The sequence below is a fragment of the Danaus plexippus genome, chromosome Z (genome assembly GCF_018135715.1).
Source record: "Danaus plexippus chromosome Z, MEX_DaPlex, whole genome shotgun sequence".
NCBI classification, from domain to species: Eukaryota; Metazoa; Arthropoda; class Insecta; order Lepidoptera; family Nymphalidae; genus Danaus; species Danaus plexippus.
In genome coordinates this window covers 2,739,668-2,763,448 of record NC_083559.1, presented here as the reverse complement: position 1 = coordinate 2,763,448, position 23,781 = coordinate 2,739,668, and the positions used below count along the sequence as shown (strand labels likewise).

Here is a 23,781-nt window from a genome sequence, read left to right as displayed (position 1 = left end):
AGCTCGGAAACTAGACATATAGTGCGCATGTCCCACCCCGACGCTTAAACTCTATACAGTTCAGGTACTAAAATATTGATTTTGCTGATATAGGTACTTCTAGACAAAATATTAAGTTATTCCGAAACTAAATTAAAATGCACAAAGTTATCATGAATAGACGAAAAGGTTAACGAAAACTAATTCCGTTTAGTTTGTTGATGATTCAAACAACACTAGCCCAGATACCGTGTACTCACAGTGTTGTCCTCCGAGACAAAGCAACTTTTCGTTCACTTGTATCATTGGCTTTATTAATGAGTTAGTTTCATAGTTTACACTAAGTTCAACAATTTCGCAAGAATAGAAAGGCATTGCAAAGAAATAAGAAATCACTGAGATACAGCGGAACCGAACGAAATGACTCTATTTACGACACTGATCGACCCGGGTGGAGCTGGCTATCCAGACGCTTAGTGCGCATGCTCGTCCCGGACGCTCCTATTCTTTTTGGCTTTCAGCTCGGAAACTAGACGCATAGTGCGCATGCTTAGCCCGGACGCTTAAATGCTTTACAGTTCAGATATTAACATATTGATTTTGCTGATAAAGGTACTTTTAGAAAAAATATTAAGTGATTCCGAAACTAAATTTAAATGCACAAAGGTATCATGAATATACAAAAAAGTTAACGATACATAATTCTGTTCCGTATGTTGATGATTCAAACAATACTAGCCCAGATACCGTGTACTCACAGTGTTGTCCTCCGAAAGAAAGCAACTTTTCGTTCACTTGTTTAATTGGCTTTATTAATGAGTTAGTTTCATAGTTTACACTAAGCTCAACAATTTCGCAAGAACAGAAAGGCATTGCAAAGAAATAAGGTATCACTGAGACACAGCGGAACCGAACGAAATGACTCCCTTTATGACACTGATCGACCTGGGTGGAGCTGGCTATCCAGACGCTTAGTGCGCATGCTCGTCCCGGACGCTCCTATTCTTTTTGTCTTTTAGCTCGGAAACTAGACATATAGTGCGCATGTCCCACCCGGACGCTTAAACTCTATACAGTTCAGGTACTAAAATATTGATTTTGCAAATATAGGTTCTTCTAGACAAAATATTAAGTGATTCCGAAACTAAATTAAAATGCACAAAGTTATCATGAATATACAAAAAGGTTACCGACAAATAATTCCGTTTCGTTTGTTCATGATTCAAACAACACTAGCCCAGATACCGTGTACTCACAGTGTTGACCTCGGAAACACAACAACTTTTCGTTCACTTGTATAATTGGTTTCAATAATGACTTATTTTCAAAGTTTAGACTAAGTTCAACATTTTCGCAAGAATAGAAAGGCATTGCAAAGAAATAAGGAATTTCTGAGAAACAGCAGAACCGAACGCTATGACTCTCTTTATGACACTGATCGACCTGGGTGGAGCTGGCTATCCAGACGCTTAGTGCGCATGCTCGTCCCGGACGCTCCTATTCTTTTTGTCTTTTAGCTCGGAAACTAGACATATAGTGCGCATGTCCCACCCGGACGCTTAAACTCTATACAGTTCAGGTACTAAAATATTGATTTTGCAAATATAGGTTCTTCTAGACAAAATATTAAGTGATTCCGAAACTAAATTAAAATGCACAAAGTTATCATGAATATACAAAAAGGTTACCGACAAATAATTCCGTTTCGTTTGTTCATGATTCAAACAACACTAGCCCAGATACCGTGTACTCACAGTGTTGACCTCGGAAACACAACAACTTTTCGTTCACTTGTATAATTGGTTTCAATAATGACTTATTTTCAAAGTTTAGACTAAGTTCAACATTTTCGCAAGAATAGAAAGGCATTGCAAAGAAATAAGGAATTTCTGAGAAACAGCAGAACCGAACGCTATGACTCTCTTTATGACACTGATCGACCTGGGTGGAGCTGGCTATCCAGACGCTTAGTGCGCATGCTCTTCCCGGACGCTCCTATTCTTTTTGGCTTTCAGCTCGGAAACTAGACGCATAGTGCGCATGCTTAGCCCGGACGCTTTAATGCTTTACAGTTCAGATATTAACATATTGATTTTGCTGATAAAGGTACTTTTAGAAAAAATATTAAGTGATTCCGAAACTAAATTTAAATGCACAAAGGTATCATGAAGATACAAAAAGTTAACGATAAATAATTCTGTTCCGTATGTTGATGATTCAAACAATATTAGCCCAGATACCGTGTACTCACAGGGTTGTCCTCCGAGACAAAGCAACTTTTCGTTCACTGGTATCATTGGCTTTATTAATGAGTTAGTTTCATAGTTTACACTAAGTTCAACAATTTCGCAAGAATAGAAAGGCATTGCAAAGAAATAAGGAATCACTGAGATACAGCGGAACCGAACGAAATGACTCTATTTACGACACTGATCGACCCGGGTGGAGCTGGCTATCCAAACGCTTAGTGCGCATGCTCGTCCCGGACGCTCCTATTTTTTTTGGCTTTCAGCTCGGAAACTAGACGCATAGTGCGCATGCTTAGCCCGGACGCTTAAGCTCCATACAGTTCAGGTACCAAACTATTGATTTTGCTGATAAAGGTACTTTTAGAAAAAATATTAAGTGATTCCGAAACTAAATTTAAACGCACAAAGGTCTCATGAATATACAAAAAAGTTAACGATAAATAATTCTGTTCCGTATGTTGATGATTCAAACAATACTAGCCCAGATACCGTGTACTCACAGTGTAGTCCTCGGAAACACAACAACTTTTCGTTCACTTGTATAATTGGTTTCAATAATGACTTATTTTCAAAGTTTAGACTAAGTTCAACATTTTCGCAAGAAGAGAAAGGCATTGCAAAGAAATAAGGAATCACTGAGACACAGCGGAACCGAACGAAATGACTCCCTTTATGACACTGATCGACCTGGGTGGAGCTGGCTATCCAGACGCTTAGTGCGCATGCTCGTCCCGGACGCTCCTATTCTTTTTGTCTTTTAGCTCGGAAACTAGACATATAGTGCGCATGTCCCACCCCGACGCTTAAACTCTATACAGTTCAGGTACTAAAATATTGATTTTGCTGATATAGGTACTTCTAGACAAAATATTAAGTTATTCCGAAACTAAATTAAAATGCACAAAGTTATCATGAATATACAAAAAGGTTAACGAAAACTAATTCCGTTTAGTTTGTTGATGATTCAAACAACACTAGCCCAGATACCGTGTACTCACAGTGTTGTCCTCCGAGACAAAGCAACTTTTCGTTCACTTGTATCATTGGCTTTATTAATGAGTTAGTTTCATAGTTTACACTAAGTTCAACAATTTCGCAAGAATAGAAAGGCATTGCAAAGAAATAAGGAATCACTGAGATACAGCGGAACCGAACGAAATGACTCTATTTACGACACTGATCGACCCGGGTGGAGCTGGCTATCCAGACGCTTAGTGCGCATGCTCGTCCCGGACGCTCCTATTCTTTTGGCTTTCAGCTCGGAAACTAGACGCATAGTGCGCATGCTTAGCCCGGACGCTTAAGCTCCATACAGTTCAGGTACCAAACTATTGATTTTGCTGATAAAGGTACTTTTAGACAAAATATTAAGTGATTCCGAAACTAAATTTAAACGCACAAAGGTATCATGAATATACAAAAACGTTAGCAACAAATAATTATGTTTAGTTTGTTGATGATTCAAACAAAACTAGCCCAGATACCGTGTACTCACAGTGTTGACCTCGGAAACACAACAACTTTTCGTTCACTTGTATAATTGGTTTCAATAATGACTTATTTTCAAAGTTTAGACTAAGTTCAACATTTTCGCAAGAATAGAAAGGCATTGCAAAGAAATAAGGAATTTCTGAGAAACAGCAGAACCGAACGCTATGACTCTCTTTATGACACTGATCGACCTGGGTGGAGCTGGCTATCCAGACGCTTAGTGCGCATGCTCGTCCCGGACGCTCCTATTTCTTTTGTCTTTTAGCTCGGAAACTAGACATATAGTGCGCATGTCCCACCCGGACGCTTAAACTCTATACAGTTCAGGTACTAAAATATTGATTTTGCAAATATAGGTTCTTCTAGACAAAATATTAAGTGATTCCGAAACTAAATTAAAATGCACAAAGTTATCATGAATATACAAAAAGGTTACGACAAATAATTCCGTTTCGTTGTTAATGATTCAAACAACACTAGCCCAGATACCGTGTACTCACAGTGTTGTCCTCGGAAACACAACAACTTTTCGTTCACTTGTATAATTGGTTTCAATAATGACTTATTTTCAAAGTTTAGACTAAGTTCAACATTTTCGCAAGAATAGAAAGGCATTGCAAAGAAATAAGGAATTTCTGAGAAACAGCAGAACCGAACGCTATGACTCTCTTTATGACACTGATCGACCTGGGTGGAGCTGGCTATCCAGACGCTTAGTGCGCATGCTCGTCCCGGACGCTCCTATTCTTTTTGTCTTTTAGCTCGGAAACTAGACATATAGTGCGCATGTCCCACCCGGACGCTTAAACTCTATACAGTTCAGGTACTAAAATATTGATTTTGCAAATATAGGTTCTTCTAGACAAAATATTAAGTGATTCCGAAACTAAATTAAAATGCACAAAGTTATCATGAATATACAAAAAGGTTAGCAACAAATAATTCTGTTTCGTATGTTCATGATTCAAACAACACTAGCCCAGATACCGTGTACTCACAGTGTTGACCTCGGAAACACAACAACTTTTCGTTCACTTGTTTAATTGGTTTCAATAATGACTTATTTTCAAAGTTTAGACTAAGTTCAACATTTTCGCAAGAATAGAAAGGCATTGCAAAGAAATAAGGAATTTCTGAGAAACAGCAGAACCGAACGCTATGACTCTCTTTATGACACTGATCGACCTGGGTGGAGCTGGCTATCCAGACGCTTAGTGCGCATGCTCGTCCCGGACGCTCCTATTCTTTTTGTCTTTTAGCTCGGAAACTAGACATATAGTGCGCATGTCCCACCCGGACGCTTAAACTCTATACAGTTCAGGTACTAAAATATTGATTTTGCAAATATAGGTTCTTCTAGACAAAATATTAAGTGATTCCGAAACTAAATTAAAATGCACAAAGTTATCATGAATATACAAAAAGGTTACCGACAAATAATTCCGTTTCGTTTGTTCATGATTCAAACAACACTAGCCCAGATACCGTGTACTCACAGTGTTGTCCTCCGCAACAAAGCAACTTTTCGTTCACTTGTATAATTGGCTTTATTAGTGAGTTATTTACATAGTTTACACTTAGTTCAACAATTTCGCAAGAAGAGAAAGGCATTGCAAAGAAATAAGGAATCACTGAGACACAGCAGAACCGAACGAAATGACTCCCTTTATGACACTGATCGACCTGGGTGGAGCTGGCTATCCAGACGCTTAGTGCGCATGCTCGTCCCGGACGCTCCTATTCTTTTTGTCTTTTAGCTCGGAAACTAGACATATAGTGCGCATGTCCCACCCGACGCTTAAACTCTATACAGTTCAGGTACTAAAATATTGATTTTGCTGATATAGGTACTTCTAGACAAAATATTAAGTTATTCCGAAACTAAATTAAAATGCACAAAGTTATCATGAATATACAAAAAGGTTAACGAAAACTAATTCCGTTTAGTTTGTTGATGATTCAAACAACACTAGCCCAGATACCGTGTACTCACAGTGTTGTCCTCCGAGACAAAGCAACTTTTCGTTCACTTGTATCATTGGCTTTATTAATGAGTTAGTTTCATAGTTTACACTAAGTTCAACAATTTCGCAAGAATAGAAAGGCATTGCAAAGAATTAAGGAATCACTGAGATACAGCGGAACCGAACGAAATGACTCTATTTACGACACTGATCGACCCGGGTGGAGCTGGCTATCCAGACGCTTAGTGCGCATGCTCGTCCCGGACGCTCCTATTCTTTTTGGCTTTCAGCTCGGAAACTAGACGCATAGTGCGCATGCTTAGCCCGGACGCTTAAGCTCCATACAGTTCAGGTACCAAACTATTGATTTTGCTGATAAAGGTACTTTTAGACAAAATATTAAGTGATTCCGAAACTAAATTTAAACGCACAAAGGTATCATGAATATACAAAAACGTTAGCAACAAATAATTATGTTTAGTTTGTTGATGATTCAAACAAAACTAGCCCAGATACCGTGTACTCACAGTGTTGACCTCGGAAACACAACAACTTTTCGTTCACTTGTATAATTGGTTTCAATAATGACTTATTTTCAAAGTTTAGACTAAGTTCAACATTTTCGCAAGAATAGAAAGGCATTGCAAAGAAATAAGGAATTTCTGAGAAACAGCAGAACCGAACGCTATGACTCTCTTTATGACACTGATCGACCTGGGTGGAGCTGGCTATCCAGACGCTTAGTGCGCATGCTCGTCCCGGACGCTCCTATTCTTTTGTCTTTTAGCTCGGAAACTAGACATATAGTGCGCATGTCCCACCCGGACGCTTAAACTCTATACAGTTCAGGTACTAAAATATTGATTTTGCAAATATAGGTTCTTCTAGACAAAATATTAAGTGATTCCGAAACTAAATTAAAATGCACAAAGTTATCATGAATATACAAAAAGGTTACCGACAAATAATTCCGTTTCGTTTGTTAATGATTCAAACAACACTAGCCCAGATACCGTGTACTCACAGTGTTGACCTCGGAAACACAACAACTTTTCGTTCACTTGTATAATTGGTTTCAATAATGACTTATTTTCAAAGTTTAGACTAAGTTCAACATTTTCGCAAGAATAGAAAGGCATTGCAAAGAAATAAGGAATTTCTGAGAAACAGCAGAACCGAACGCTATGACTCTCTTTATGACACTGATCGACCTGGGTGGAGCTGGCTATCCAGACGCTTAGTGCGCATGCTCGTCCCGGACGCTCCTATTCTTTTTGTCTTTTAGCTCGGAAACTAGACATATAGTGCGCATGTCCCACCCCGACGCTTAAACTCTATACAGTTCAGGTACTAAAATATTGATTTTGCTGATATAGGTACTTCTAGACAAAATATTAAGTTATTCCGAAACTAAATTAAAATGCACAAAGTTATCATGAATATACAAAAAGGTTAACGAAAACTAATTCCGTTTAGTTTGTTGATGATTCAAACAACACTAGCCCAGATACCGTGTACTCACAGTGTTGTCCTCCGAGACAAAGCAACTTTTCGTTCACTTGTATCATTGGCTTTATTAATGAGTTAGTTTCATAGTTTACACTAAGTTCAACAATTTCGCAAGAATAGAAAGGCATTGCAAAGAATTAAGGAATCACTGAGATACAGCGGAACCGAACGAAATGACTCTATTTACGACACTGATCGACCCGGGTGGAGCTGGCTATCCAGACGCTTAGTGCGCATGCTCGTCCCGGACGCTCCTATTCTTTTTGGCTTTCAGCTCGGAAACTAGACGCATAGTGCGCATGCTTAGCCCGGACGCTTAAGCTCCATACAGTTCAGGTACCAAACTATTGATTTTGCTGATAAAGGTACTTTTAGACAAAATATTAAGTGATTCCGAAACTAAATTTAAACGCACAAAGGTATCATGAATATACAAAAACGTTAGCAACAAATAATTATGTTTAGTTTGTTGATGATTCAAACAAAACTAGCCCAGATACCGTGTACTCACAGTGTTGACCTCGGAAACACAACAACTTTTCGTTCACTTGTATAATTGGTTTCAATAATGACTTATTTTCAAAGTTTAGACTAAGTTCAACATTTTCGCAAGAATAGAAAGGCATTGCAAAGAAATAAGGAATTTCTGAGAAACAGCAGAACCGAACGCTATGACTCTCTTTATGACACTGATCGACCTGGGTGGAGCTGGCTATCCAGACGCTTAGTGCGCATGCTCGTCCCGGACGCTCCTATTCTTTTTGTCTTTTAGCTCGGAAACTAGACATATAGTGCGCATGTCCCACCCGGACGCTTAAACTCTATACAGTTCAGGTACTAAAATATTGATTTTGCAAATATAGGTTCTTCTAGACAAAATATTAAGTGATTCCGAAACTAAATTAAAATGCACAAAGTTATCATGAATATACAAAAAGGTTACCGACAAATAATTCCGTTTCGTTTGTTAATGATTCAAACAACACTAGCCCAGATACCGTGTACTCACAGTGTTGACCTCGGAAACACAACAACTTTTCGTTCACTTGTATAATTGGTTTCAATAATGACTTATTTTCAAAGTTTAGACTAAGTTCAACATTTTCGCAAGAATAGAAAGGCATTGCAAAGAAATAAGGAATTTCTGAGAAACAGCAGAACCGAACGCTATGACTCTCTTTATGACACTGATCGACCTGGGTGGAGCTAGCTATCCAGACGCTTAGTGCGCATGCTCGTCCCGGACGCTCCTATTCTTTATGTCTTTTAGCTCGGAAACTAGACATATAGTGCGCATGTCCCACCCGGACGCTTAAACTCTATACAGTTCAGGTACTAAAATATTGATTTTGCAAATATAGGTTCTTTTAGACAAAATATTAAGTGATTCCGAAACTAAATTAAAATGCACAAAGTTATCATGAATATACAAAAAGGTTAGCAACAAATAATTCTGTTTCGTATGTTCATGATTCAAACAACACTAGCCCAGATACCGTGTACTCACAGTGTTGACCTCGGAAACACAACAACTTTTCGTTCACTTGTTTAATTGGTTTCAATAATGACTTATTTTCAAAGTTTAGACTAAGTTCAACATTTTCGCAAGAATAGAAAGGCATTGCAAAGAAATAAGGAATTTCTGAGAAACAGCAGAACCGAACGCTATGACTCTCTTTATGACACTGATCGACCTGGGTGGAGCTGGCTATCCAGACGCTTAGTGCGCATGCTCGTCCCGGACGCTCCTATTCTTTTTGTCTTTTAGCTCGGAAACTAGACATATAGTGCGCATGTCCCACCCGGACGCTTAAACTCTATACAGTTCAGGTACTAAAATATTGATTTTGCAAATATAGGTTCTTCTAGACAAAATATTAAGTGATTCCGAAACTAAATTAAAATGCACAAAGTTATCATGAATATACAAAAAGGTTACCGACAAATAATTCCGTTTCGTTTGTTCATAATTCAAACAACACTAGCCCAGATACCGTGTACTCACAGTGTTGTCCTCCGCAACAAAGCAACTTTTCGTTCACTTGTATAATTGGCTTTATTAGTGAGTTATTTACATAGTTTACACTTAGTTCAACAATTTCGCAAGAAGAGAAAGGCATTGCAAAGAAATAAGGAATCACTGAGACACAGCGGAACCGAACGAAATGACTCCCTTTATGACACTGATCGACCTGGGTGGAGCTGGCTATCCAGACGCTTAGTGCGCATGCTCGTCCCGGACGCTCCTATTCTTTTTGTCTTTTAGCTCGGAAACTAGACATATAGTGCGCATGTCCCACCCCGACGCTTAAACTCTATACAGTTCAGGTACTAAAATATTGATTTTGCTGATATAGGTACTTCTAGACAAAATATTAAGTTATTCCGAAACTAAATTAAAATGCACAAAGTTATCATGAATATACAAAAAGGTTAACGAAAACTAATTCCGTTTAGTTTGTTGATGATTCAAACAACACTAGCCCAGATACCGTGTACTCACAGTGTTGTCCTCCGAGACAAAGCAACTTTTCGTTCACTTGTATCATTGGCTTTATTAATGAGTTAGTTTCATAGTTTACACTAAGTTCAACAATTTCGCAAGAATAGAAAGGCATTGCAAAGAAATAAGGAATCACTGAGATACAGCGGAACCGAACGAAATGACTCTATTTACGACACTGATCGACCCGGGTGGAGCTGGCTATCCAGACGCTTAGTGCGCATGCTCGTCCCGGACGCTCCTATTCTTTTTGGCTTTCAGCTCGGAAACTAGACGCATAGTGCGCATGCTTAGCCCGGACGCTTAAGCTCCATACAGTTCAGGTACCAAACTATTGATTTTGCTGATAAAGGTACTTTTAGACAAAATATTAAGTGATTCCGAAACTAAATTTAAACGCACAAAGGTATCATGAATATACAAAAACGTTAGCGACAAATAATTATGTTTAGTTTGTTGATGATTCAAACAACACAAGCCCAGATACCGTGTACTCACAGTGTTGTCCTCCGAAACAAAGCAACTTTTCGTTCACTTGTATAATTGGCTTCAATAATGACTTATTTTCAAAGTTTACACTAAGTTCAACATTTTCGCAAGAATAGAAAGGCATTGCAAAGAAATAAGGAATTTCTGAGAAACAGCAGAACCGAACGCTATGACTCTCTTTATGACACTGATCGACCTGGGTGGAGCTGGCTACCCAGACGCTTAGTGCGCATGCTCGTCCCGGACGCTCCTATTCTTTTTGGCTTTCAGCTCGGAAACTAGACGCATAGTGCGCATGCTTAGCCCGGACGCTTAAATTCTTTACAGATCAGATACTAAAATATTGATTTTGCTGATAAAGGTACTTTTAGACAAAATATTAAGTGATTCCGAAACTAAATTTAAACGCACAAAGGTATCATGAATATACAAAAAAGTTAACGATAAATAATTCTGTTCCGTATGTTGATGATTCAAACAATACTAGCCCAGATACCGTGTACTCACAGTGTTGTCCTCCGAAAGAAAGCAACTTTTCGTTCACTTGTATAATTGGCTTTATTAGTGAGTTATTTTCATAGTTTAAACTATGTTCAACAATTTCGCAAGAAGAGAAAGTCATTGCAAAGAAATAAGAAATCACTGAGACACAGCGGAACCGAACGAAATGACTCTATTTACGACACTGATCGACCCGGGTGGAGCTGGCTATCCAGACGCTTAGTGCGCATGCTCGTCCCGGACGCTCCTATTCTTTTTGTCTTTTAGCTCGGAAACTAGACGCATAGTGCGCATGCTTAGCCCGGACGCTTAAACTCTATACAGTTCAGGTACCAAAATATTGATTTCGCTGATAAAGGTACTTTTAGACAAAATATAAGTGATTCCGAAACGAAATTTAAACGCACAAAGGTATCATGAATATACAAAAACGTTAGCAACAAATAATTATGTTTAGTTTGTTGATGATTCAAACAACACTAGCCCAGATACCGTGTACTCACAGTGTAGTCCTCGGAAACACAACAACCTTTCGTTCACTTGTATAATTGGTTTCAATAATGACTTATTTTCAAAGTTTAGACTAAGTTTAACAATTTCGCAAGAATAGAAAGGCATTGCAAAGAAATAAGGAATTTCTGAGACACAGCGGAACCGAACGCTATGACTCTCTTTATGACACTGATCGACCTGGGTGGAGCTGGCTATCCAGACGCTTAGTGCGCATGCTCGTCCCGGACGCTCCTATTCTTTTTGTCTTTTAGCTCGGAAACTAGACATATAGTGCGCATGTCCCACCCGGACGCTTAAACTCTATACAGTTCAGGTACTAAAATATTGATTTTGCAAATATAGGTTCTTCTAGACAAAATATTAAGTGATTCCGAAACTAAATTAAAATGCACAAAGTTATCATGAATATACAAAAAGGTTACCGACAAATAATTCCGTTTCGTTTGTTAATGATTCAAACAACACTAGCCCAGATACCGTGTACTCACAGTGTTGACCTCGGAAACACAACAACTTTTCGTTCACTTGTATAATTGGTTTCAATAATGACTTATTTTCAAAGTTTAGACTAAGTTCAACATTTTCGCAAGAATAGAAAGGCATTGCAAAGAAATAAGGAATTTCTGAGAAACAGCAGAACCGAACGCTATGACTCTCTTTATGACACTGATCGACCTGGGTGGAGCTGGCTATCCAGACGCTTAGTGCGCATGCTCGTCCCGGACGCTCCTATTCTTTATGTCTTTTAGCTCGGAAACTAGACATATAGTGCGCATGTCCCACCCGGACGCTTAAACTCTATACAGTTCAGGTACTAAAATATTGATTTTGCAAATATAGGTTCTTTTAGACAAAATATTAAGTGATTCCGAAACTAAATTAAAATGCACAAAGTTATCATGAATATACAAAAAGGTTAGCAACAAATAATTCTGTTTCGTATGTTCATGATTCAAACAACACTAGCCCAGATACCGTGTACTCACAGTGTTGACCTCGGAAACACAACAACTTTTCGTTCACTTGTTAATTGGTTTCAATAATGACTTATTTTCAAAGTTTAGACTAAGTTCAACATTTTCGCAAGAATAGAAAGGCATTGCAAAGAAATAAGGAATTTCTGAGAAACAGCAGAACCGAACGCTATGACTCTCTTTATGACACTGATCGACCTGGGTGGAGCTGGCTATCCAGACGCTTAGTGCGCATGCTCGTCCCGGACGCTCCTATTCTTTTTGTCTTTTAGCTCGGAAACTAGACATATAGTGCGCATGTCCCACCCGGACGCTTAAACTCTATACAGTTCAGGTACTAAAATATTGATTTTGCAAATATAGGTTCTTCTAGACAAAATATTAAGTGATTCCGAAACTAAATTAAAATGCACAAAGTTATCATGAATATACAAAAAGGTTACCGACAAATAATTCCGTTTCGTTTGTTCATGATTCAAACAACACTAGCCCAGATACCGTGTACTCACAGTGTTGTCCTCCGCAACAAAGCAACTTTTCGTTCACTTGTATAATTGGCTTTATTAGTGAGTTATTTACATAGTTTACACTTAGTTCAACAATTTCGCAAGAAGAGAAAGGCATTGCAAAGAAATAAGGAATCACTGAGACACAGCGGAACCGAACGAAATGACTCCCTTTATGACACTGATCGACCTGGGTGGAGCTGGCTATCCAGACGCTTAGTGCGCATGCTCGTCCCGGACGCTCCTATTCTTTTTGTCTTTTAGCTCGGAAACTAGACATATAGTGCGCATGTCCCACCCCGACGCTTAAACTCTATACAGTTCAGGTACTAAAATATTGATTTTGCTGATATAGGTACTTCTAGACAAAATATTAAGTTATTCCGAAACTAAATTAAAATGCACAAAGTTATCATGAATATACAAAAAGGTTAACGAAAACTAATTCCGTTTAGTTTGTTGATGATTCAAACAACACTAGCCCAGATACCGTGTACTCACAGTGTTGTCCTCCGAGACAAAGCAACTTTTCGTTCACTTGTATCATTGGCTTTATTAATGAGTTAGTTTCATAGTTTACACTAAGTTCAACAATTTCGCAAGAATAGAAAGGCATTGCAAAGAAATAAGGAATCACTGAGATACAGCGGAACCGAACGAAATGACTCTATTTACGACACTGATCGACCCGGGTGGAGCTGGCTATCCAGACGCTTAGTGCGCATGCTCGTCCCGGACGCTCCTATTCTTTTTGGCTTTCAGCTCGGAAACTAGACGCATAGTGCGCATGCTTAGCCCGGACGCTTAAGCTCCATACAGTTCAGGTACCAAACTATTGATTTTGCTGATAAAGGTACTTTTAGACAAAATATTAAGTGATTCCGAAACTAAATTTAAACGCACAAAGGTATCATGAATATACAAAAACGTTAGCGACAAATAATTATGTTTAGTTTGTTGATGATTCAAACAACACAAGCCCAGATACCGTGTACTCACAGTGTTGTCCTCCGAAACAAAGCAACTTTTCGTTCACTTGTATAATTGGCTTCAATAATGACTTATTTTCAAAGTTTACACTAAGTTCAACATTTTCGCAAGAATAGAAAGGCATTGCAAAGAAATAAGAAATTTCTGAGACAGAACAGAACCGAACGAAATGATTCTATTTACGACACTGATCGACCCGGGTGGAGCTGGCTATCCAGACGCTTAGTGCGCATGCTCGTCCCGGACGATCCTATTCTTTCTGGCTTTTAGCTCGGAAACTAGACATATAGTGCGCATGCCCAACCCGGACGCTTAAACTCTATACAATTCAGGTACCAAAATATTGAATTTGCTGATAAAGGTACTTCTAGACAAAATATTAAGAGATTCCGAAACTAAATTTAAACGCACAAAGGTATCATGAATAAAAAAAAGGTTACCGACAAATAATTCTGTTTCGTTTGTTCATGATTCAAACAACACTAGCCCAGATACCGTGTACTCACAGTGTTGTCCTCCGAAACAAAGCAACTTTTCGTTCACTTGTATCATTGGCTTTATTAATGAGTTAGTTTCATAGTTTACACTAAGTTCAACAATTTCGCAAGAATTGAAAGGCATTGCAAAGAAATAAGGAATCACTGAAATACAGTGGAACCGAACGAAATGACTCTATTTACGACACTGATCGACCCGGGTGGAGCTGGCTATCCAGACGCTTAGTGCGCATGCTCGTCCCGGACGCTCCTATTTGTTTTGGCTTTCAGCTCGGAAACTAGACGCATAGTGCGCATGCTTAGCCCGGACGCTTAAATGCTTTACAGTTCAGATATTAACATATTGATTTTGCTGATAAAGGTACTTTTAGAAAAAATATTAAGTGATTCCGAAACTAAATTTAAATGCACAAAGGTATCATGAATATACAAAAAAGTTAAACATAAATAATTCTGTTCCGTATGTTGATGATTCAAACAATACTAGCCCAGAAACCGTGTACTCACAGTGTTGTCCTCCGAAAGAAAGCAACTTTTCGTTCAGTTGTTTAATTGGCTTTATTAATGAGTTAGTTTCATAGTTTACACTAAGCTCAACAATTTCGCAAGAACAGAAAGGCATTGCAAAGAAATAAGGTATCACTGAGACACAGCGGAACCGAACGAAATGACTCCCTTTATGACACTGATCGACCTGGGTGGAGCTGGCTATCCAGACGCTTAGTGCGCATGCTCGTCCCGGACGCTCCTATTCTTTTTGGCTTTCAGCTCGGAAACTAGACGCATAGTGCGCATGCTTAGCCCGGACGCTTAAATGCTTTACAGTTCAGATATTAACATATTGATTTTGCTGATAAAGGTACTTTTAGAAAAAATATTAAGTGATTCCGAAACTAAATTTAAATGCACAAAGGTATCATGAATATACAAAAAAGTTAACGATACATAATTCTGTTCCGTATGTTGATGATTCAAACAATACTAGCCCAGATACCGTGTACTCACAGTGTTGTCCTCCGAAAGAAAGCAACTTTTCGTTCACTTGTTTAATTAGCTTTATTAATGAGTTAGTTTCATAGTTTACACTAAGCTCAACAATTTCGCAAGAATAGAAAGGCATTGCAAAGAAATAAGGAATCACTGAGATACAGCGGAACCGAACGAAATGACTCTATTTACGACACTGATCGACCCGGGTGGAGCTGGCTATCCAGACGCTTAGTGCGCATGCTCGTCCCGGACGCTCCTATTCTTTTTGGCTTTCAGCTCGGAAACTAGACCCATAGTGCGCATGCTTAGCCCGGACGCTTAAGCTCCATACAGTTCAGGTACCAAACTATTGATTTTGCTGATAAAGGTACTTTTAGACAAAATATTAAGTGATTCCGAAACTAAATTTAAACGCACAAAGGTATCATGAATATACAAAAACGTTAGCAACAAATAATTCTGTTTCATTTGTTCATGATTCAAACAACACTAGCCCAGATACCGTGTACTCACAGTGTTGTCCTCGGAAACACAACAACTTTTCGTTCACTTGTATAATTGGTTTCAATAATGACTTATTTTCAAAGTTTATACTAAGTTCAACAATTTCGCAAGAATAGAAAGGCATTGCAAAGAAATAAGGAATTTCTGAGAAAAAGCAGAACCGAACGCTATGACTCTCTTTATGACACTGATCGACCTGGGTGGAGCTGGCTATCCAGACGCTTAGTGCGCATGCTCGTCCCGGACGCTCCTATTCTTTTTCGCTTTCAGCTCTGAAACTGGACGCATAGTGCGCATGCTTAGCCCGGACGCTTAAATGCTTTACAGTTCAGATATTAACATATTGATTTTGCTGATAAAGGTACTTTTAGACAAAATATTAAGTGATTCCGAAACTAAATTTAAACGCACAAAGGTATCATGGATAAACCAAAAGGTTACTGACAAATAATTCCGTTTCGTTTGTTCATGATTCAAACAACACTAGCCCAGATACCGTGTACTCACAGTGTTGTCCTCGGAAACAAAGCATCTTTTCGTTACTTGTATAATTGGCTTCAATAATGACTTATTTTCAAAGTTTACACTAAGTTCAACATTTTCGCAAGAATAGAAAGGCATTGCAAAGAAATAAAATTTCTGAGACAGAACAGAACCGAACGAAATGATTCTATTTACGACACTGATCGACCCGGGTGGAGCTGGCTATCCAGACGCTTAGTGCGCATGCTCGTCCCGGACGCTCCTATTCTTTTTGTCTTTCAGCTCAGAAACTAGACATATAGTGCGCATGCCCAACCCGGACGCTTAAATGCTTTACAGTTCAGATATTAACATATTGATTTTGCTGATAAAGGTACTTTTAGAAAAAATATTAAGTGATTCCGAAACTAAATTTAAACGCACAAAGGTATCATGGATAAACCAAAAGGTTACTGACAAATAATTCCGTTTCGTTTGTTCATGATTCAAACAACACTAGCCCAGATACCGTGTACTCACAGTGTTGTCCTCCGAAAGAAAGCAACTTTTCGTTCACTTGTTTAATTGGCTTTATTAATGACTTATTTTCAAAGTTTAGACTAAGTTCAACATTTTCGCAAGAATAGAAAGGCATTGCAAAGAAATAAGGAATTTCTGAGAAACAGCAGAATCGAACGCTATGACTCTCTTTATGACACTGATCGACCTGGGTGGAGCTGGCTATCCAGACGCTTAGTGCGCATGCTCGTCCCGGACGCTCCTATTCTTTTTCGCTTTCAGCTCTGAAACTGGACGCATAGTGCGCATGCTTAGCCCGGACGCTTAAATGCTTTACAGTTCAGGTACAAAAATATTGATTTTGCTGATAAAGGTACTTCTAGACAAAATATTAAGTGATTCCGAAACTAAATAAAAATGCACAAAGGTATCATGAATATACAAAAAAGATAACGACAAATAATTATGTTTAGTTTGTTGATGATTCAAACAACACAAGCCCAGATACCGTGTACTCACAGTGTTGTCCTCCGAAACAAAGCAACTTTTCGTTCACTTGTATCATTGGCTTTATTAATGAGTTAGTTACATAGTTTACACTAAGTTCAACAATTTCGCAAGAATTGAAAGGCATTGCAAAGAAATAAGGAATCACTGAAATACAGTGGAACCGAACGCTATGACTCTCTTTATGACACTGATCGACCTGGGTGGAGCTGGCTATCCAGACGCCTAGTGCGCATGCTCGTCCCGGACGCTCCTATTCTTTTTGGCTTTCAGCTCGGAAAACTAGACGCTTAGTGCGCATGCTTAGCCCGGACGCTTAAATGCTTTACAGTTCAGATATTAACATATTGATTTTGCTGATAAAGGTACTTTTAGAAAAAATATTAAGTGATTCCGAAACTAAATTTAAATGCACAAAGGTATCATGAATATACAAAAAAGTTAACGATAAATAATTCTGTTCCGTATGTTGATGATTCAAACAATACTAGCCCAGATACCGTGTACTCACAGTGTAGTCCTCGGAAACACAACAACTTTTCGTTCACTTGTATAATTGATTTCAATAATGACTTATTTTCAAAGTTTAGACTAAGTTCAACAATTTCGCAAGAATAGAAAGGCATTGCAAAGAAATAAGGAATTTCTGAGAAACAGCAGAACCGAACGCTATGACTCTCTTTATGACACTGATCGACCTGGGTGAAGCTGGCTATCCAGACGCTTAGTGCGCATGCTCGTCCCGGACGCTCCTATTCTTTTGGCTTTCAGCTCGGAAACTAGACGCATAGTGCGCATGCTTAGCCCGGACGCTTAAATGCTTTACAGTTCAGATATTAACATATTGATTTTGCTGATAAAGGTACTTTTAGAAAAAATATTAAGTGATTCCGAAACTAAATTTAAATGCACAAAAGTATCATGAATATACAAAAAAGTTAACGATAACTAATTCTGTTCCGTATGTTGATGATTCAAACAATACTAGCCCAGATACCGTGTACTCACAGTGTTGTCCTCCGAAAGAAAGCAACTTTTCGTTCACTTGTTTAATTGGCTTTATTAATGAGTTAGTTTCATAGTTTACACTAAGCTCAACAATTTCGCAAGAATAGAAAGGCATTGCAAAGAAATAAGGTATCACTGAGACACAGCGGAACCGAACGAAATGACTCCTTTATGACACTGATCGACCTGGGTGGAGCTGGCTATCCAGACGCTTAGTGCGCATGCTCGTCCCGGACGCTCCTATTCTTTTTGGCTTTCAGCTCGGAAACTAGACGCATAGTGCGCATGCTTAGCCCGGACGCTTAAATGCTTTACAGTTCAGATATTAACATATTGATTTTGCTGATAAAGGTACTTTTAGAAAAAATATTAAATGATTCCGAAACTAAATTTAAATGCACAAAGGTATCATGAATATACAAAAAAGTTAACGATAAATAATTCTGTTCCGTATGTTGATGATTCAAACAATACTAGCCCAGATACCGTGTACTCACAGTGTAGTCCTCGGAAACACAACAACTTTTCGTTCACTTGTATAATTGGTTTCAATAATGACTTATTTTCAAAGTTTAGACTAAGTTCAACAATTTCGCAAGAATAGAAAGGCATTGCAAAGAAATAAGGAATCACTGAGATACAGCGGAACCGAACGAAATGACTCTATTTACGACACTGATCGACCCGGGTGGAGCTGGCTATCCAGACGCTTAGTGCGCATGCTCGTCCCGAACGCTCCTATTCTTTTTGGCTTTCAGCTCGGAAACTAGACGCATAGTGCGAAGCTTAGCCCGGACGCTTAAATGCTTTACAGTTCAGATATTAACATATTGATTTTAATGATAAAGGTACTTTTAGAAAAAATATTAAGTGATTCCGAAACTAAATTTAAATGCACAAAGGTATCATGAATATACAAAAAAGTTAAACATAAATAATTCTGTTCCGTATGTTGATGATTCAAACAATACTAGCCCAGAAACCGTGTACTCACAGTGTTGTCCTCCGAAAGAAAGCAACTTTTCGTTCAGTTGTTTAATTGGCTTTATTAATGAGTTAGTTTCATAGTTTACACTAAGCTCAACAATTTCGCAAGAACAGAAAGGCATTGCAAAGAAATAAGGTATCACTGAGACACAGCGGAACCGAACGAAATGACTCCCTTTATGACACTGATCGACCTGGGTGGAGCTGGCTATCCAGACGCTTAGTGCGCATGCTCGTCCCGGACGCTCCTATTCTTTTGGCTTTCAGCTCGGAAACTAGACGCATAGTGCGCATGCTTAGCCCGGACGCTTAAATGCTTTACAGTTCAGATATTAACATATTGATTTTGCTGATAAAGGTACTTTTAGAAAAAATATTAAGTGATTCCGAAACTAAATTTAAATGCACAAAGGTATCATGAATATACAAAAAAGTTAACGATACATAATTCTGTTCCGTATGTTGATGATTCAAACAATACTAGCCCAGATACCGTGTACTCACAGTGTTGTCCTCCGAAAGAAAGCAACTTTTCGTTCACTTGTTTAATTAGCTTTATTAATGAGTTAGTTTCATAGTTTACACTAAGCTCAACAATTTCGCAAGAATAGAAAGGCATTGCAAAGAAATAAGGAATCACTGAGATACAGCGGAACCGAACGAAATGACTCTATTTACGACACTGATCGACCCGGGTGGAGCTGGCTATCCAGACGCTTAGTGCGCATGCTCGTCCCGGACGCTCCTATTCTTTTTGGCTTTCAGCTCGGAAACTAGACCATAGTGCGCATGCTTAGCCCGGACGCTTAAGCTCCATACAGTTCAGGTACCAAACTATTGATTTTGCTGATAAAGGTACTTTTAGACAAAATATTAAGTGATTCCGAAACTAAATTTAAACGCACAAAGGTATCATGAATATACAAAAACGTTAGCAACAAATAATTCTGTTTCATTTGTTCATGATTCAAACAACACTAGCCCAGATACCGTGTACTCACAGTGTTGTCCTCGGAAACACAACAACTTTTCGTTCACTTGTATAATTGGTTTCAATAATGACTTATTTTCAAAGTTTATACTAAGTTCAACAATTTCGCAAGAATAGAAAGGCATTGCAAAGAAATAAGGAATTTCTGAGAAAAAGCAGAACCGAACGCTATGACTCTCTTTATGACACTGATCGACCTGGGTGGAGCTGGCTATCCAGACGCTTAGTGCGCATGCTCGTCCCGGACGCTCCTATTCTTTTTCGCTTTCAGCTCTGAAACTGGACGCATAGTGCGCATGCTTAGCCCGGACGCTTAAATGCTTTACAGTTCAGATATTAACATATTGATTTTGCTGATAAAGGTACTTTTAGACAAAATATTAAGTGATTCCGAAACTAAATTTAAACGCACAAAGGTATCATGGATAAACCAAAAGGTTACTGACAAATAATTCCGTTTCGTTTGTTCATGATTCAAACAACACTAGCCCAGATACCGTGTACTCACAGTGTTGTCCTCGGAAACAAAGCATCTTTTCGTTTACTTGTATAATTGGCTTCAATAATGACTTATTTTCAAAGTTTACACTAAGTTCAACATTTTCGCAAGAATAGAAAGGCATTGCAAAGAAATAAGAAATTTCTGAGACAGAACAGAACCGAACGAAATGATTCTATTTACGACACTGATCGACCCGGGTGGAGCTGGCTATCCAGACGCTTAGTGCGCATGCTCGTCCCGGACGCTCCTATTCTTTTTGTCTTTCAGCTCAGAAACTAGACATATAGTGCGCATGCCCAACCCGGACGCTTAAATGCTTTACAGTTCAGATATTAACATATTGATTTTGCTGATAAAGGTACTTTTAGAAAAAATATTAAGTGATTCCGAAACTAAATTTAAACGCACAAAGGTATCATGGATAAACCAAAAGGTTACTGACAAATAATTCCGTTTCGTTTGTTCATGATTCAAACAACACTAGCCCAGATACCGTGTACTCACAGTGTTGTCCTCCGAAAGAAAGCAACTTTTCGTTCACTTGTTTAATTGGCTTTATTAATGACTTATTTTCAAAGTTTAGACTAAGTTCAACATTTTCGCAAGAATAGAAAGGCATTGCAAAGAAATAAGGAATTTCTGAGAAACAGCAGAATCGAACGCTATGACTCTCTTTATGACACTGATCGACCTGGGTGGAGCTGGCTATCCAGACGCTTAGTGCGCATGCTCGTCCCGGACGCTCCTATTCTTTTTCGCTTTCAGCTCTGAAACTGGACGCATAGTGCGCATGCTTAGCCCGGACGCTTAAATGCTTTACAGTTCAGGTACAAAAATATTGATTTTGCTGATAAAGGTACTTCTAGACAAAATATTAAGTGATTCCGAAACTAAATAAAAATGCACAAAGGTATCATGAATATACAAAAAAGATAACGACAAATAATTATGTTTAGTTTGTTGATGATTCAAACAACACAAGCCCAGATACCGTGTACTCACAGTGTTGTCCTCCGAAACAAAGCAACTTTTCGTTCACTTGTATCATTGGCTTTATTAATGAGTTAGTTACATAGTTTACACTAAGTTCAACAATTTCGCAAGAATTGAAAGGCATTGCAAAGAAATAAGGAATCACTGAAATACAGTGGAACCGAACGCTATGACTCTCTTTATGACACTGATCGACCTGGGTGGAGCTGGCTATCCAGACGCCTAGTGCGCATGCTCGTCCCGGACGCTCCTATTCTTTTTGGCTTTCAGCTCGGAAAACTAGACGCTTAGTGCGCATGCTTAGCCCGGACGCTTAAATGCTTTACAGTTCAGATATTAACATATTGATTTTGCTGATAAAGGTACTTTTAGAAAAAATATTAAGTGATTCCGAAACTAAATTTAAATGCACAAAGGTATCATGAATATACAAAAAAGTTAACGATAAATAATTCTGTTCCGTATGTTGATGATTCAAACAATACTAGCCCAGATACCGTGTACTCACAGTGTAGTCCTCGGAAACACAACAACTTTTCGTTCACTTGTATAATTGATTTCAATAATGACTTATTTTCAAAGTTTAGACTAAGTTCAACAATTTCGCAAGAATAGAAAGGCATTGCAAAGAAATAAGGAATTTCTGAGAAACAGCAGAACCGAACGCTATGACTCTCTTTATGACACTGATCGACCTGGGTGAAGCTGGCTATCCAGACGCTTAGTGCGCATGCTCGTCCCGGACGCTCCTATTCTTTTTGGCTTTCAGCTCGGAAACTAGACGCATAGTGCGCATGCTTAGCCCGGACGCTTAAATGCTTTACAGTTCAGATATTAACATATTGATTTTGCTGATAAAGGTACTTTTAGAAAAAATATTAAGTGATTCCGAAACTAAATTTAAATGCACAAAAGTATCATGAATATACAAAAAAGTTAACGATAACTAATTCTGTTCCGTATGTTGATGATTCAAACAATACTAGCCCAGATACCGTGTACTCACAGTGTTGTCCTCCGAAAGAAAGCAACTTTTCGTTCACTTGTTTAATTGGCTTTATTAATGAGTTAGTTTCATAGTTTACACTAAGCTCAACAATTTCGCAAGAATAGAAAGGCATTGCAAAGAAATAAGGTATCACTGAGACACAGCGGAACCGAACGAAATGACTCCCTTTATGACACTGATCGACCTGGGTGGAGCTGGCTATCCAGACGCTTAGTGCGCATGCTCGTCCCGGACGCTCCTATTCTTTTTGGCTTTCAGCTCGGAAACTAGACGCATAGTGCGCATGCTTAGCCCGGACGCTTAAATGCTTTACAGTTCAGATATTAACATATTGATTTTGCTGATAAAGGTACTTTTAGAAAAAATATTAAATGATTCCGAAACTAAATTTAAATGCACAAAGGTATCATGAATATACAAAAAAGTTAACGATAAATAATTCTGTTCCGTATGTTGATGATTCAAACAATACTAGCCCAGATACCGTGTACTCACAGTGTTGTCCTCCGAAAGAAAGCAACTTTTCGTTCACTTGTTTAATTGGCTTTATTAATGAGTTAGTTTCATAGTTTACACTAAGCTCAACAATTTCGCAAGAATAGAAAGGCATTGCAAAGAAATAAGGTATCACTGAGACACAGCGGAACCGAACGAAATGACTCCCTTTATGACACTGATCGACCTGGGTGGAGCTGGCTATCCAGACGCTTAGTGCGCATGCTCGTCCCGGACGCTCCTATTCTTTTTGGCTTTCAGCTCGGAAACTAGACGCATAGTGCGCATGCTTAGCCCGGACGCTTAAATGCTTTACAGTTCAGATATTAACATATTGATTTTGCTGATAAAGGTACTTTTAGAAAAAATATTAAATGATTCCGAAACTAAATTTAAATGCACAAAGGTATCATGAATATACAAAAAAGTTAACGATAAATAATTCTGTTCCGTATGTTGATGATTCAAACAATACTAGCCCAGATACCGTGTACTCACAGTGTAGTCCTCGGAAACACAACAACTTTTCGTTCACTTGTATAATTGGTTTCAATAATGACTTATTTTCAAAGTTTAGACTAAGTTCAACAATTTCGCAAGAATAGAAAGGCATTGCAAAGAAATAAGGAATCACTGAGATACAGCGGAA

General features: G+C 38.5%; 1 protein-coding gene across 6 annotated transcripts in view; it reads right to left on the bottom strand.

The window, feature by feature from the left end:
• The window catches only part of LOC116777114 (chromatin complexes subunit BAP18-like), a 78,010-nt gene that overhangs the window by 16,989 nt on the left and 37,240 nt on the right, over positions 1–23,781 (bottom strand). The gene's annotated exons all lie outside the window — the stretch shown is intronic.